Source organism: Acyrthosiphon pisum, chromosome X, assembly GCF_005508785.2.
Source record: "Acyrthosiphon pisum isolate AL4f chromosome X, pea_aphid_22Mar2018_4r6ur, whole genome shotgun sequence".
NCBI classification, from domain to species: domain Eukaryota; kingdom Metazoa; phylum Arthropoda; class Insecta; order Hemiptera; family Aphididae; genus Acyrthosiphon; species Acyrthosiphon pisum.
This window is the reverse complement of record NC_042493.1, coordinates 80,931,774-80,949,267: the sequence shown is the minus strand read 5'-3', so window position 1 is coordinate 80,949,267 and position 17,494 is coordinate 80,931,774. Positions and strand designations below refer to the sequence as shown.

General features: G+C 30.2%; 1 protein-coding gene across 1 annotated transcript in view; it reads left to right on the top strand.

Moving 5' to 3' along the window:
* Positions 1-17,494, top strand: part of LOC100166034 (nephrin-like) — a 511,552-nt gene that overhangs the window by 388,921 nt on the left and 105,137 nt on the right. The gene's annotated exons all lie outside the window — the stretch shown is intronic.

Genomic DNA, 17,494 nt, shown 5'->3' with positions numbered 1-17,494 from the left:
GGTTAATATTCTAGTAATAACAACGTGCACTTAACCGCAAAGAATTAGCTAACTCTTAGTGCACTAAATATTATAAATCGTCAAAATTTACCGCAAAATAACAAAAAACTTACTACAAATTATCGTTATAGACAGTTTTTATTGAATTAGATTAAAATTACTAAATAATGGTTATTATTCTAAAATCCGTCTAATGATTCAACTTGAAATAAAACTCTCAACCGTTATAATAAGTCGTTTCATTAAAAATACACAATTAGAAATGTGTACAAAAGCAGCTTTTGGTTGAAAACTACAGTCATATTATAAATCTCTTCATCGTGGGGTAGAAAAATATCTGAAAACCAATACAAATAATTTCGAGCGCTAACGCCTTGTCAATAAGAAACTGTATTTTTCAGAAAATCTGCTGGTATTTATAGTGAATACTATACCTACACTTTATGGAAACAAAACAATCGTGATGTTGTTAAATTTCAAATTCATAATAATTTCCCTTTGAGTTTGCTTGGAGTACACTTTGACTTTAATGAGCTTACAAATATTATTATTAATTAGTGGCAAAAGTAAATATAATAATATTATTACTATATAATGTCATCTACCTACCTATACCTACCTACTTATGTATCGACGGGGAAGAAGTAACGTATTATTTATATTATTATTATACTTTACGTAGGTATTATAATTTATAATACAATTTCCGTATGAATTCCGAGAAATTATGATAATACGAACGAAAATCGAAAACGTAAACGTTTGCAGTACCGAATTATGCGATTGCTTTGTCAATTTGTGTAGCAAACTTAGACATTTGAAAAGTAAGAGTTACCGTTTTTGAAATTATGTGACCCAGTGTAGTACGAGTGTGTAATGCAAGTGCAAACACGGCAACTCTCGTCTACAACTTTCTGTAAACAATGTAGACAAGCCGGTACAGTAGTGCACAGTATTATATGCCAATGTCGGTATGTGTGTTTATTTTCACCGGATGAGGCTTTGAAAATAATGAAAACATGATTCGGAAAATTCGATTAAACCGTTCGCCGGGAAATGTGAACAGACAAGATGATTCACTGACACCGTAGAGCATTTAACGTTGATGAGTATTTGTTCAACTCGGTGGAACATTTCGAATGCGACAGGACCGTAGATGGAGACTCCATGGTTATTTTATACAAATTATAGTATTATTACAATATTATTTTGTTATAATATTTTTGGTATCGCGCGTCTGCACAGTGTTTTATGTGACGATCTTTCGACGTAACATCGATACGTTATAGTTTATTTTAAATCAGGTTATAATCGGCTGTATGTTATTAAATAAATCCAAATGTTCAACAGACAGACCGTGGACAAAATAAATTGAGTTCTAATTCAACGACGCAGTTCAGTGTACAGCGTGTACGTTTTTGATGTTGCGCAGTCGTCAGTGAGTCTTTGTCGGTTTATTTTTTGTCAATAAAATGTTTGTTTGATAACTAGGACAACTTACTATAAAACACGAATTTTAATAACCTGGAGAAGCCAATAGATTTCAAGTACCTACTGCTGTTTGGACATGGGTTATCTATGGCTACCGTTGTACTGTGGTAGGTTGAATGAGATATTCCATGTGAGTCCTTTGCTTGTCGACAACATAACGCGTGTACAAAGAGTAGACTGCTATAAAACCACAACCGCATTCGTGGTTGTGTCAGAGCACGTGGTTTGTTATTTTTATGTACGGACCTGGTCACATATGTCGAAATTCGATATATAAAAAAAAAAAATGTTTTTGACGTTGTCGAGTCATACCCTCCTTCATATATTTAATCTAATCACCAAGTCAATTATTTTCTGGTAGGTACCTACTGTGTTTTATTTACAGGCTATAAAAACCGATAGATCTACAAGTTTCATTTACCTACATACCTTTTAATATGTTTACCAATTTTGTTTTAAGAAACTGAACCCAAATACTTATCTAAAACTTTTGATGTATAAGTATGGGAGATTGCAATGATTTAATAATTTCTATTTTATAACAAACTGCACATATTAAAATAGCTGGTATTGGTACCCATATTACAGTGGTACAGTTACTAAATAGTGCAATTGCGTGTGCTCTCAAGAGTGGGTGTGTGTAAATTACAACTGGTGTCACAGGGAAGCTTATGTAAATTTTAATAATTAATTTCTGTGAACTATAGTGATTTACTGATTTATTTAAATATTTAATCACTAAGGACTAAAATTTGAATGGTACACCTAAGCCATTTATGTTTATTATAAATGTGTAATATACTTAGTATTTGGGTATACTAAGCATAGTTTACGATTGTTCATAATATTGAACAGTAATAGATATGTCTGTTTTTAATCAACATAATATTATTATAATTATGATTAACTGCTAGAGATGATGACAAATTACAATATATCTTGAATTATGGTCTTGTGTAATAGATCTATGTTATTAAACACCATAATATATACTCTGCACCTACTTATTAACAAGCATAAGAGCCACCAGAGCCGGTCGTCTGTTTAGGAAAAGGAAAGAAGGATTTTACAAAATGTAATTGTAAGTGTCAAAAAAACTGTTACCTACGTGAATAGAAAACTATACCAAAATATTAAAGTGTGTTAGCACCTAGTATTGTTTTTAAATTTAAATTAGTATTTGACATTGTTATAAATTGTTGATACAGTGTTAATTATAAAAAAATCACAACAATTTTACGTTTTTTTTTTATATATTTCATACAAGTGATGTGGTGAAGCAAAGTCGAACCATCTATTATAGTGTTGTGCTACAGAGTAGTAAACGAAAAATATCTATGAAATAAAAATATTATGGTGTATGGACGTATGGTTGCCAAACAGCTGGTGTATTTCGCGCATTATTTAGTCGGAAAATTTGTTTCAAATTATTCTTAAAATCTCGTCGAGGCTACTGTAGGAAGCATTAAGTCCGTTCGTTTTTCATTTTACGCTTATAACACATATTATTATGTGTAAACGAAATCATTTGTATTTTGAACTGAGTTTTAATAAGTTGACCTGTACTGTATGCCTACTCAAATATTTATTCAATGTAATTTTTCTAGTAGCAATTATTTAAAATAAAATTTCATTCAATAAATTTAAACGTATATAATATTATATTTTCTTCATGCGTTATTATAAAAATAAATAAATACATACTTATAATATTATATGTATGTGTAAACATCAAATGATTCTCTATTTAACCAAATCCAATATTGACGGATTGAGCAGCAACAAGGTTGAGGTGAATTGCTTTTAAATAAAAAAAAAAATTGTGGTTAAGTCGAAACTGCAGCTGTGGGTTAGGTGCCTGTGGCATTTAGTTAGATGGTTTTGAAAATGATATGCATAAGTTCAACTCCAAGTGTAAAAATTAGGATGTATAATATGTACCTTCAAGATTATATAAATATATATTATATTATGTAAGTTCCTACAAGGCATTTAAATGGAAATTTGATTTGTTTGTTTTTGTGTGCTGCATTCATTATTTTGGTAATAATATAAACTTAAAACGAAAGACATGATATTGTATTTTATAATGAATAGTTATATCACACAGTATGCCCTTTGACCACAAGTTCGGACTCACTGAAATTATTGGTAGAAAGATTATTTTATGTCTCATTTTTGGTTGGTGTAACTATTTTAAACTGTTGATCTACTACTTGTATCAATAATATAAATTCTATTTTGTGATTTAATAAAACTAAACAAACGGTTTTCTTTTTCTTTCATTTATCGTTTTTTTTTTCAAAATAATAATAATTTACCATCATAGATTCTTATTTATAATAAAAATGTGACACACGTAGATAAAACTCAATTTCTGTAAACTATTTTACACTAATGAAAATTGAATGCACAATTTTTCATTGAAATATCTATAAATTACAGAAGAAAAAATGTATATTATATTATATTATAAAGCATTCGCATTCATACGGGTTTCTTGAAAGTGTAGAATCGATTTTTCTCCTTCCGCCACATTAGAAATATGTTGTATAACTTTATACGATCATAAATTATCAACACAGATCAAATGCCCACTTCAATGATTTTATTACTAAATATGAATTTATATTGAAATAAAATGACCTATATTGCTTTAGAATGTTTCTGATGCGTGATTATTTATATCTATTTTATTTTGCAATATACTATCGGGAGTTAGATGTTTTTTCTTTCATTATTCACCAAATAACAGATTTGACTCAGGTTCAGTTTCCCATAAAACTTAGATAACAACGGTAGTAAGCTAATTGGTCTTTTACATTGGTTTATTAGGTTTGGAAAATACAATAATTAAGTACCGAAAATATCAAGATATTCGGAGATTTGCATTAAAAATATGTTTTAGGTAAATAATATGATTGCATAAAACCGGTGGGGGGGGGGGGGAGTTAGGATTATTTTAGTCGTTAATAGGTTATATCCTGTTGATTTTTCTAATGGACGGTTCTTATGAACATAATAACACCACCCAGGGTAAATGATTTCAGTGATAGTTTTATGTTATGTAAGATGTAGGTGAATTTATGGTCATATAATTCAAATTTGTCTAGTTTTTGTCTCATTTTAATTGTGTAGTCAGTAAATGGAGATTTATTATGGTTATTCGATAAGGATTTGTTTGTGTGCATTTTATAGGTATAGGCTGCAGGGCTTCATTATCTTTTAAATAATTGATAGGTTAGGTTAGGTTAAGCCCTATAGGTTTCTGGATTTAATTTTAAAATGTTTTATGGCTGATTTAAGTGATACCTTATCGGTACTAACAAAGTCTAAGCAGAAACTTACAAAATCATTAACAATTTTAACAATTTTGATCGAGTATGTATTTATAGCTGTGGTTGTGAGTTTGAATTTCTAAGTAACTTAGTGAATGCTAAGGTTAGTATTCAGCTTCGGTATTATACGTATGAACTGTGAGTTATTGCAAATTACCTCTTTTTGGAGATAAAATGTTATTTGGATTTATTTTACTTTTTGGCAAGTTCAGAGAAGTTGAGTTTTGATGATTTTTTATTATTCCGCGTTGTAAATCCATCATCTATATTATGTTGTTGGTTTCAATTTGAATAGTTGTAAAATAATTTGAGCTGCTCTGTAAACCTATATTACACTATCACGAGATAAGGAATAAGGTTCTATTTTTATTTGAAATTGTATTTTTGTTGAAGACTTTTAATTGCACTTCTAAATTACCTTCGCTTGTTATTAATTTTTATATCATTAATTCTAACCTATCATAATATTATCAACTATACATTTTTAATAAATTGAAATTTAATTACTACAACAAGCACTTTAAATGTATTTAAATAATTTTTATGCCTACAAATACTTACGTATTGTTGGTTCTTTTCGTTAAACATGAGTTTCGAAATATCTGAGTTAGGTACTAAATAGTAATTATCATATTTCACACCATTCGTAAACAAAACTATTACCGGATAACTTACTGGACACTGTGCTTAGTGGAGTTTGTATGTTATTTTGTTTATGCTTCGAGTATTATAAAAATCAATTATTTCCTTATACATTTTTCGTTAAAAATAATCGTAAAACTTATTTAATAAGAATTCTCTATAATACTACTACCAGTGAAATTCTTACTCTGGTCATCTTTGAGAAAAATCCATTCACATAATATTATAATAGGATAACGTAAATCGTAATAAAGTGACATTATATACCTATTACCTCTGTTTATTTAGGAGTGGTCAAAGATTATTTGAGAGGGGGGCTTATGCCCACTTATTTTCTTCTATGCGCGAACACTCCACGGAGACGACCTTTTCGTAAGTCTCAAAAAAAAACGATGACTTATATCTATATACCTATAGTATATATTGATATCATATTTTACCTACTTACCTACGCATATAATACAACACTGGCGTGTCGAGAATAATTTCGAAAACGGGCATCAAAACCTTAACGACGTCTGCAGAAACAATAATTAATCTCACTGTGCAACGTTGGATTTAGTTGGTATACGGCCATTTAACCAGCTAATACCTACCGAAAGCCATTCCGAGGGATAACCTAGTCGGGCGGTGGTGCGTGTGTATAATATACAATAATAATAATATTAACATTATTAATATACACGCGTAATTGCGCATGCGCACCCGTCGGGTCGTGCGTTCATAACACGACTTGGAAACGTTACGCAACGTTCAGTGAATTCACTAATAAATAACCATTTAGGGAAGACGACTCCAAAGGCGGCGGTGGGGCACTTGAATCTGTTCAATTATTTGTCTCCCGTCGTTGGACATAATATTACATCGTACTGACGAAATGAATCCGCTCTTCAAGTCATCATCCGTACGTAACCGATCGGCAGAGGGGATGAAATGTAATATTGTTGTATTTCAAAGACGAAATTCCTATATTTATTGTTATTTGCCGCTTACGAGTAAATTATTAGAGCAAACATATTGTCCAGGACATTTAAAATACTTTCTATATTATTAAATTTGCAATTTATTACCAATTGTACTCGATATTTGATTGTTTGATCGTACAATAGGTTTTCGTATGTTAAACAATTTATACCAAACCACGTGAGTTAATTTTGCAAATTAATCGATTATAGATTTCACATTATTAGAAAGCTATTATAAATACTAATTAAACAATATATTTTGACCTCTTGAGGTTAAGTCGGACAAGGAAATATGAGTGACGTATTATAGTAATTTTACTCAGCACAAATATTTACATATAATTTTCAATCAATTACCTTAGGTATAATAACTATTTAATTTATTTTGTTAAATGTTAAAACCGTGTTATTTTAAACGATTTGATATTAATAGAATAGGGGGGTTATCGTTAACTTTATAACTACAACTAGGTAGGTTTATTGTAACATAATTATGATCTGTCACTGCGATTTTAGCATATCGAGTTATTGTTTTTGAGCTCATCTATACAATAAGTAGACAGAACTAACCAGTTGCATAATTAAATTCATATATCACTATGATTTCGCTGTTAGATCTAAAGATGTGAGATCTGAAATTTATATTAAACAATTGGTTTTCGAATATAATATTACACTCACGATTTATAGGTAACTTGGGCTTGATAATGATGTATATGCTGTACTCTGTAATATTTGTTGGAAATCGGACAACTCTTGCCGAAAATCAGTTAAATAAAATAAGCTACCTCGCATAAATTAGTGTGTTAGCGATGCAGTAGACCGCGGATTTAAGTATTACTTTTGCGGCTAAACAGTTCAAAATCGGAATGGCAATGATCAAAATATACCGTTCCGGCCGTAATCTGCCACGGGCTATGCGGAGGGTCCAGCGATGACTCGGTTTTATAATAATTATTAATACACGGTTCAGCAGCAGTGGCGTATTATTATTATCTACTCCAGGCGAAGACAACAGTCGCGGCCGCCGCCGGTGTGTGACCGTTCGCAAATTAATTCACAGCCGTACCCGCCGTCCTGGAAAAGGGTTTAAGGGACGCATAGAATACCCAAAATCTGACCTAATGCTAACGATTACCACCGACAAATACACGTCGTTATAATAATATCGATTGTGTCGCCAACGTATAGTCGTCGTCGTCGTTACAGAGTTTCGACTCCTCGCCACTCCGTCATATATTATAATAATACAGTGTGGTGGTCAGGAAAGCGGGAGACCTTCTTGTATGACGTGGAATTTGCAAAGGTTCGTTCAAAAACGCAAAAAACACAGTTTTAAGTGGGCATTGTGTTTTTGGAAAATATTATAATTTGCAGTTTTCTGTTACGAAAATAATAGTTTTACCTTATGGGTAGTTTTCAACAATAATTGTGTGCTGATTGCACCTACGACAATTCACGGCAGTTTATACCAGACATAAATTTTTTTATCCGACGAATAGTTTGTCTCCGCACAATATTATTACCTTATCGCGACGTGTGTAACTATATCATCATAATGATATTATGCCACGTGCAGTGTCGACGAGATAGTTTCAAAAGCAGCTCCTCCGCTGAAAACGTCGGCGCTCTTATTGAATCAAACGGATCGTTTCACGTCGAACTCGACCGGCGCGAAATGCGCAGAACGAGCACGTTTCGCGATGTCTTTGGACCCGCAAAGGCTGTGCCACCGCGACGGCGATAACAATATATAACCGTAATAACGCGTATGTACGAGGAGAATATATACCGAGCTGGGCGGACTGGTCGTATTATCATAATAGTAATAATAGTGTGCTCTCGTATTCGGGCAGCGTATGTGTACGCGACGGCGGCGGTAAAAAACACTCGCTCTCGAAATCTGCGTTTTATTATAATATATATATTATTATAGTGAGCTCTCCGGTCTGTCTGTCGATACGATATGTCGGCGTTCGCTTTGGCCGATTCCATTGCCCGCCTACCTACTACTATTCCACTGATACTGCTATTACTCCTACTACTACTACTACTACTACTATTATTATTATTATTATTATCACTATTACGACTAGACTCGGAGATTTTGCGTGGGTGTTTCTCCTTTGAGCCGTCGAAACACAGAGAGTCCCGTGGACGTGATCGGAATAATCGTTTGCGCTTTCGTTTCCGATTGTCGATTTGAATAAATTACATAATATATATATATATATATATACATTATTATGTACAAGCGAGTGCGTATGTGAAAAAGAAGTAAAACGCGAGTGTACGTGTGCAGGCGAACAGCTGGTAGGAATATTATTATTGTTCTCTCCTGACGCGTTGCTGTCGGTCGAAATAACGACCAAATGGTCAGACGACTGTTTCTCTATAATATAGTATCGTCGTTGGTCGTGCTTCTGGTTATAGATGACACATGGACACCTTGAGCATTTATTATGAAATCTTTTATTTTCATACTTGCAGATCTTCGATGATTTAAACTGCCGAAATTCATAACCAATTTCAGTTCAAGACTGCAGTGTTATATCGGTTACATCTCGTAATAAATGATAAACAAAAGTATTGCGCATGATATTTACCTATTTCTCGAGAGTCTGAGTTCACAAATTAATGTTGATTAATCATGTTGAAATCATTTTGTTTTTGTAAACTGTACTAGAATAGTATCACAGTCGTTTAGTTGAATGTCACTATAAATTATTCTTTTCGTTTTGGTCATAACTTTATTTAATTATTTTAATAAAAAATAAATATGTCTAGATTCATAAAAAAAACAACTAAACGGTGAGATAAAAATTCGAAATTAGTCTTGAAATGTGATTCAAAAGTTAATATTAAATGTAATATCACTGAAACGAAATTGTTTTATGGTTTTTTTCAGAATATAATTTGATGCTTAACATAGTTTTTCATTATTATTCAAAAAATATTGTATTTTTAAAATGAGTGTTTTTCGTTTTAATTTAAAATGGTAGTTATATAGCAAAGAAACATTCAGAACAATAAACGGTAAATAATTAATAATGGACTGTCATGTTAGAATAGATATTATTATTATATTACAATATAAAAACCACATTGTGCTGTGCTTGATAATAAATAATATTAGTTATACGTTAGTAGTGTTTTAAATAATAATGAGAAAGTAATTCATTTACTATCTATGGCGTGTTGATGATATTGAGTTTTACGTTTTTATTTAATGGATTTTCCACACTTTATTTAATATCACGTTGTAATCTCCATATCTTTTTATTATTTCCTTGAATTGACGTGTTTCATGGTAAGTTTTTGACAGACATTTAACGTAGAAGGTGAAATATTTTCTGTTACCGTCTCGTGTTGTTACGGTACAATACTGTCCAATTTCCCAAGCCCCGTGAGTGACTCGACATGGATCGAGCCCACGTTATCGACGATCACTCGTCAGGACCAGTTATAATGTCCTGTCCGTCCGCTCAGGCGATAAGTGAGAGATAGCTGTGCGGTAGCTGCGGATGGGGGTGGGGGAGGGGGCGGGCAAGTGCGTATACATTTTTTTTCTTGAACCCGACGACAAGTCATCGGACAACGCGATAATAACGATGCAAAAACGGCATTCAACCGTCGTATAATGGTACGACGGTCGACACCACCAAATGGTTGGGTATTTATCGGACCGATGATTTACATCATCAATCAGTGCCGGGATGGGCATAGGCCAAGTGATAGCCCAACAATCCGACGCTATGAAATATAGACCTACGGAAATAATTTAGCCAGCTCTCCAGAGTACCACACCAACTCCGGTCGTGTTCAGTCCAGCGGAATCCAGCCCACGTCAAACACCACTTCTACATATACTATATAATATATATATATATTACACCACACCAGAGATTGATGGAAGGTAAATCGATTTGCTTCAAACCGAAAGTCTGATTATGTACCGTGGCTGGTATCGAAAGTTACGAAAAATATGTATAGTTATATAAATATTAATAAATCGATAGTAATCACGTTTAATTACACCGTCGCATAAATAATTTTATTTCACCACACGTTCTATAAACTTCGGTGATATCATAATTCATAGAGTAATAAATAGAGTAGACTGTAATTCTGACCGTGTATCTTGAAGAGACAGCTCTTACTTACCTTTAATATAATATTATTATGCGTTATACATTCGGAATAAAATGTACTAAACCTTTTACTGTATAAGTCCAGTATAAAAATGTACGTGGTTTATGGATATTATGGTAAAATACAACCAATAATATTATTGAAAAACGACATAATAAAAATAATGATATACCTAGAAAAACTTAAATGTTTTAAATAAGAATAAAAATTATTAATTATTAATTTTTAGTAAACGGCGCGTTGTATAGGCAATTTAACTACATGTAAGTAAACACTGGCAACAGTATATTATTATTACCTACTACACTTTGTAAATCATAATAATATTATTATTAGGTATATACAATTTAAAGTCAGTTTCTCCAAACCACGTGAACTAAAGAATTCTTAGAATATTCTTGTTATTAAATTGTGCATTGGAATTTTTAGAGAAATTGAACTTTTAGAATGAAGATGAAAATGTTGGCAAATTAGGTAAGACTGTGGTTTCCGGTAAAGTAATTAAAGAAATTAAAATATATTGTATAATGAGGAAAATATACTAAAATAGGTAACAGACGTTGTCTTTCAATAATATTAAAATATATTCAATTAAATATAATGAAAATTGTGGTTACAATGCTACATGTAATTATAATAATATGTTTGTTGTTATTGTTACCTAAAGCTAAACATTATTGGAATTAATGTAAAATATGTCCCATTTATACTAATCAAAATCCTGATAATGAAACCAGACACTAAGTACATGTCCCCGGGTCAGGATAATAATGGTGTGAAGTGATATTAAATTTAAAAGCAATGAAAAGTTATTTTGAGAACTTTAAAAAACTATTTCCTGGAGTTGCTGTCTTGCCATTGGTAAATTTTCTTCAAAGTCGTTTTACGCTTGTTTTTAGGTTTTCCTTAAGGCAACTAATGAGAAAATTGATTGAATAATCATAGTTTTTGATCTCTAATTATGCTAGACTCAAAACTTTTGAAAATCATTTATCTTATGCGTGAAGACATTTTTATGAGATATTCATAGTTTAAAAGTAAAAAAAAAAATGAAGCTGAAACAATAATACGTATTGTATTCTTTAATCAACTCTAAAAAATATGAATTATTAATATGTTTTTATGTATTTTTGAAATATAAAAATTTTAAATTAGGTAATTTTTAATCCAATTTCTTAAACCTTCATAACTGATTAATTTTTTTTTACTTTTCATAATCTTAACATATTATTAATTATACTCAATGTTTCTTAGGCGACAATATTTAAGTTTAGTCAAGTTAATACACTCAATTTGCCACAAAGAATTATAATAATCGTTATTTTTATAACTTATTCATAATAATATTGGACTATAATATAATAATATTAATACATCACATTTTTTTGTGATCTAAGTATGTTTTATTTTTTTGTAAACTGTGAGAATAAAATAAATGTTTTACTCAAAGTTTGCTAAATTATATTAAATTTTAAAAATAATCAAAAAAAAAAAAAAAAATTGTATAATATTAACCTGCTGAATATTGAAATTATATAGTATAAACGTATTGATTATTAAATTACACAAGTTCCAAGAAATACTAACTATAAATCCTGACTATTATAATTAGTTATTTATTATTTTTGAATCAAAAGTACAAGTACCTATAATAATTTTTAAAAACTATAAGATCAGAATATTATAAATTATTTTTATTTGAAATGCGGAAAATGTAATAATTTAATTATTTTAAAATGATTTTCTCGCCAATCTTTTTTTTTTTTTTTGTTAAAACATTTTAAATTAAAGATATTTTTTTCTTGAATCCATTCATTTGAGACTTCTGAACCAAGTCCGTTCATTTTTCAAATGCGAATTGAGTTATTTAATTTTTCTACAAATTGAAAGTATAGTTCATCATTTAATCAAGAGTAATGTATTTTTAATTATATTCTACGGCTCATATTCCCAATCACAGATTTTGAATAGAAATAAATTAGAGTACTTATAACGGCGTTGCATTTCGCTTTGATGACTGTTCGTGGTATATTAAGATTAATAGCTTTTGTACATGTATTATTAATGCATAATATAATACATTGTTTTATTATAAATGTCCCACCCATTGTAACATCTAAAATATCGATAAGACCTTATTTTATAAGCCACTGTAATGATCAGATAACATTTTGAAGACAGACATATTAATTACCGTAGAACAATCTCTAGTGTTGATGAAATATAAAGTACAAATAGTACAAGGTACTATCTATGAAACGTATAACACATATTAATATATAATATTTATATAATATTATTATAGTATTATGATGGCTGAGATTTTGATACGTTTTCGTAGTTTTTCTGTGAAACACATTGGTTCATAATTAGAAACTGACCGTCATAATATGTTAATGGTTATTATTTATTTCATTCTTAGACAGTGGTTTTTTTATCGTTTCAATGAAATAGGTAGGTATTGAAGACCACAAATTTTATATTTACATTTAATTATACTAAATCATAACAATATGCCCAAAATGTAAATTTACTTTTCTTTCAGTATTTTTATATCTACGTTTTGATTAGGTATTACATTAGTCGAATCTTATAGATAGTTTAACTAGTATTTAAACAAAATCTAGTCTAGATTTATCGGACTACAATATTATGCTTGTAGGCGTTTGTATACCGGGCTCTGGTGTGAACATGATTTGTTCGTGTATTATAATATGCATTTTTCCAGAAATAGGAACATACAAAATTATGATATATCGCTGCAGGTAACGAGTTCGTTGGAATGTAAAATTGAGAATATCCGTGATGAATAATAATAAAAAAAAAAAAGGTGTATCGGCGGTCGACGTTTGCGGAGGTTCTGGTGGATGTGGAGGTGCCAAACAATTGGTCAGAGTGTGAGCAATAGAGGGTAATATGTTATTGTTATGTGCGAAAGCACGGATCAGCCTCGAAAATATAGTGTAGTGAGCGTGTCTAGTAACAGATATACGATGGTTCGCCAATGTACGATATAATATAACGATATATTATAATATATGTGAGAGAGGAAAAATGAAAAACCGTACAAATGGCATAGGGCAAGCGTAAAAAATTTCAATACGGTGGAAAAAAATAGAAAATGCTCGAAACGCAATATTTGCATTCGGAAACCGAATCAACGGCCGACGGATAGAAAACTGAAATATTTTTTTTCAAACCCTAGGTTAGGTGAATATTCGATTAACATAATATGTTATAATATTATAATAATATTATTATTATGCTCAAAAAAAAACTTAAATTTATTTTAGTGAAAATTATTTACAAAAAGTAATTGGATAGTATTATAATAAAATATATTTTGTAGTTATAATTGTGGACTGGAACCTTAATGATTTTACGGTTTCGGTTTCGGTTCCGGTTCAGTTCCCAGAAAAACTAAAAATTTTGTTCCGGTTTGGTTCTAAGAAAAACTAAAATTAAGGTTTTCGTTTCTTTTCGGAGCTTAAAAATTGAAAAAAATTTTTAATGTTTTATTTTTTACTTATGTAAAAAAATATGTTTAGTAAAAGTATATCGGTTCTGCTAAGGTTCCAGTTTTTAAATTATTTTAAATAAGGGTTTTGGTGAGGTTTTGGTTCCCAATATTCAAAGGGAATCGGTTCCAAAACCAGTTCTTTTCATTAAGGTTCAGTCCCTGGTAACACAATATTTACAAGCCACAATTAGTTTCTTTTGTTGTATGTATTTTATTGAAATTGTCTTTTTCGAATTATTTTTTGTCCACATCAAAATATAATTTTATAACAAACTGAGTACCATTTTTATGCATAAGGGCATATTTTCTAACGTCCCCATTTTTTCGATATAATTTAAAATAATAGTTTAAAGTTTAAAATGTGTGAATCAAATATGTCTGAGTTAGTATATCATATTGTACTATGTAATATTAGAAAATATTTTAGAAATTCTGAACGTTTTGGAAAGGATTAGGATTTCGTCATTTAAATTTCATACCTCCCACAAGTTACATTGAACCGTTATTGTATGTTTAACCGCATACAAATACGACGTTAAAAAGGAACTAAAAAAATATGTACATTCACTTTAACTTAAATTTTACTAATTAAATATGCATAGCAGGTATATATTGTAAATGATACAAAAGAAAACCGTATTAGGACCATTGTATTTGAATAGTGAATATTATTTAAATAACTCCATCCTAAATAAATAGCAAAAAAAAAATTAAATCATACAAATAAATATTATGAGTTTTGAACTCTGAAGTGGTGTCACTGGAACTTCTTTCACTCAAGCAAGTCTACTTATTGTAACATAACTTGTATTTATTGTATTGTAAATACCTAAATATAATATGTTCTTAAAAAAAAATACTTTTTCTTACGCATTTTAGTGCATCTATTGACAGCCAATGTGTTTGCTATTGAAACTTTATATTTTAAGACATAAAGTTAAGAACATTATACACATTTCGTGGAAGTAGGCACCTAAGTTGGTTTTTTATGATATTTAAATTTTTAAATGAGTTACAAGATTTTTTAAATTGTAATATTTTGCTAACTTATTCTCATTGAAAACTAGAATGTCTTAAAAAAAAAAAAAAACATAAAAATACAGAAATAACGTTCTTATCTATAAGTTGCATAATATGTTAGGAATATCATACCAAGCAACAAAGTAATAATTCTACCAAACGAACATTTGTAACAAGACATGAAAGTGAAACTTCCTCATGTTTCGATGTGTCACCGTTGCTAATACGTTTCATTTGGTTGTTATAATATAAACAACCTTTGAAATCATATAAAATTTACCTTTAAATACATTTTGGATCAACTCATGGTGAATTTGCAGTGATTCGAATATTCAAATTGTATTCAAATGTTCAATAATTTTATATAGATACAGTGTAACGTATTGCCCGTCCGTTGACCGTTTAGTCATATGTGTTGATTTATTTGTGCTAAATTCTTTTAATTTTGAGTTTTGAGAGTGTGACTTTTGGGAGGGTATTTAAAAGTTTCATTACTAGTGACTCACTTGTACATTAAGTGGGTAACAAGGTACACAGTATTATTTTATCTCACAAAATATAGAACGATACAATTCGCATTTAATTGTGTTATTTACGCACCACAACAATGACAATCAGCCAACGCAGTATAATAATTATTTTTAAATTGCGTGCTGTTTACACAAAACCTTTATGTTTGAATAAAAAATAAAAATTATATTATGCTTGATAAAAACTTCGACGAACCTAATAATATTATGATTAAACGAGCAAAAAAAAAAAAAAAATATATATAATTACATTTTAGTTGACGTTCAATGAAAATAATATTATTTCCAAAAAAAGTTGACTATTAATAATTGCTTTCTGTTCTTTTATCCAGAAATGGCTTTTTATATTTACCATGATTTAATGTACTAGAATTTTTATACGTTTGGAATTTATTTATGGTGATAATCATTATTATTTTTTTTAGGTTTGCTCTTACATATTATTTTGTGTCATACAATTTTTATGTTTGAAAATTTACATACAGATTAGAGTGAAAAAAACATAATAATATAAAGAAGTTGCGCACTACAGTTTTGTAAATAATTCAACAAAAACGCGTTGTTATAATATAATTTTAACATAATATATGTGAACACATTCAACCGCGCGTTAGTAAAATTTATACATACATATAATTTAATTTATGCAATTTTCTTCCGTTTGTGTATATACTGTGTATATTATGTTATAGTAGTTTGAATATAATATTCTTTTCCCAAGAAAAAGGTTTTTGGACTTATCGTGTCTGAAAACCCGCAGCGGTGTACGCGTGTATAGTGCGTTTATTATTATTGTATGGAAACGTTTGACGGGGCGTGGGATAAAAAAGTTACTCACTCGTCTCGAGGCCGAACTATGAATCAATCTTCGAACGATATTTAGGCAAAAAAGACGTTGTCAGAGGAACGCGGTATATATTAGAATACACATAATATTATATAATACACAGCGTATTATAATAACCTAACGAAATGCAGCTCCCAAACGGTCTTCTTCTTCCACCACATCCTGTCTCTCGCCGACGTCTATGGATTTTTGTTTTTAAACGGTTTCATTGATTATTCCAAGTATAATATTATTATTGACGGGTGGGAAAAAAAATTATATACATAACCCATAATACACCTATCACATTTATTACTACTCGGTCATTCGAAATACACGAAGACTGCGCCGAGGCTTTATAATTTTTATTCTCATATATTTTTATTCTATATAATCATGAATACAGTTATTAAGAAAAATAATATTTTTGGTACGCAAGTCGAATATCTTTAAATGCTTAAGTAATATTACGATATGTAGTAACGTTTCTTCCACCAGCACCATATTAATGTTTTTTTTTTTTTTTTAAATTTGCATAAAATAAAAAAAACGTCCACGTTATAGTGCTAGCATAACTGACCATGATCGTAATAATAATATATAATTACGCGCAGGCTGATAAGGTGTCCCTAGGTTAGTTGGACAACCACGTTATATTGTTACCACACAGGTCGTGCAAAGGTATTAAAACAAAATCGTCATGTCAGATTCAATTCAAATAAATTATTTAGTGCTACCCCTTTTCTATGTTTTCTACCCAATTACTATCGCTGGTAGTGTCGTCAGCGATCTAAACACGTAACAGTAATGTTTTTATGGTAATTTAAAATCCGAATCATAACGAGTTGAATATAGTAACATAATGGTATATTAAAATATACAAACCGATGTAGGTAAAACGTAAACATTGCATACCTACCCAATGTCATTCACGATGTCATTATATACATGTTGATTGATTCGGCTTTTTACATAATCAATAGGTACTTACGCGATAACAAAATTATTTG